Source organism: Nicotiana tabacum, chromosome 19 (genome assembly GCF_000715075.1).
Source record: "Nicotiana tabacum cultivar K326 chromosome 19, ASM71507v2, whole genome shotgun sequence".
In the NCBI taxonomy this organism is placed as follows: domain Eukaryota; kingdom Viridiplantae; phylum Streptophyta; class Magnoliopsida; order Solanales; family Solanaceae; genus Nicotiana; species Nicotiana tabacum.
In genome coordinates this window covers 102,978,931-102,980,377 of record NC_134098.1, presented here as the reverse complement: position 1 = coordinate 102,980,377, position 1,447 = coordinate 102,978,931, and positions in this window count along the sequence as shown.

Below are 1,447 nucleotides of genomic sequence, written 5' to 3'. Positions count from 1 at the left end.
GTAGGAGTTCCCGTCGAAGGGCAAATGATTCATTTAGAAAAGATCCGATACCAAGTGAATGAAGAAAAATGGCTCTATTCTTGTGTAGTGATTCCTTTCATTTGACATCTCTATCCGTGTTAGATAATCTTCTCTCTCACTATAAAGTATATGTGTATATATACTTTAACAAAGTCGACCTGGACGTCCACGACCCTGAGTACCATGAGGAACAACTCTAACTGGCTATGCTGGAGGATGTGCGGTAACCATAGTACCCTGCTGCTGCGTGCCTGTCTGACCAGTACCACTATCTCGAGGGCAAAACCTCGTAATGTGACCAACCTCTTTGCAAGTGTAGCAACTTTGAGATGTACCCCAACAATCGCCACGATGAGTGCGGCCACAAGTAGAACGTGACCCTGTGTGAGATGATCCACCTCTCTATCTCTGAGTCTGCTGCTGGCCCTGCTGGGCTGGGGGTGTTTCAGAAGTAACCTGAAGTGCTATCTGAGTAGTTCTAGACTGACCATGACCACCTCTTGACGTAAGGCACGACATAGTAGAGGAGCACTTTTAAGACGTACCCTACATCATCTAGTCTTTAGACAAGTTTTAATTTTATTGGAGACTGCAGATGAGGTGCAAAAGGATAGACGGCATTACCAAGAACCAGACATGGTGCGACTGAACCTCGGCACGGAGGAGGCGTTAAAGATGATCGAAATCGGGATTTTTCTATTTAGTTAGCACCTTTTCTCATTGATTATTAAATTCTTAGTGTACCATAGGCGGTAATCTGGCTGTAATCGATTCCCTTCTTATAGTTAAAGATTTCAGTCTGGAAACAAAAACATCAGTAAGGTGTTTTTGTTCAGATATAAACATGGCAATCTACGTATGTGAAGTCTCGATGAAGCTGTCCAAGTGTAGATCCAATGCACTACTCAAGTAGGCTTTCCTACTGCCATTGAGAAAGAAATGCCCTTGACGCATTTCCACTTGCTTCAAGCTTTTCTTTCTAGTTTCTATGTTCCAGTAGTGATTTGAGAAGGAATTCATGAGTGACTGACCATACTATGGAACTAGTCTACTGTTAAAGGATGTACACCTCTTCCTCATGGATAGATGGTGCCACCGCGCTGTACAAAATTCTCTGTTTACGATTCTCTCAAATACGAATTTTCTTTATCAACATAGTAGCGAGAAGAGAGGCAGCGGATGGAATTGGATTATCAATGGGGGTAGTCCACAACTTCTGATTGAGAAATTTGAGGTTGCTTTGTCTGGTCAAAATGATACAATCTTTCCTTCTCGGATGCACCTCTCTAATTTTATAATGACACAAGGAGGAATCAATCTTGACTGATCAATTACGGTAGACAACTGAACACGAAAGCAGTCTGGGTAAAGCTTCACACTTGACATTCCACATTGAAGTAGTGCCACCTTCTTTCTCTGATCTCAT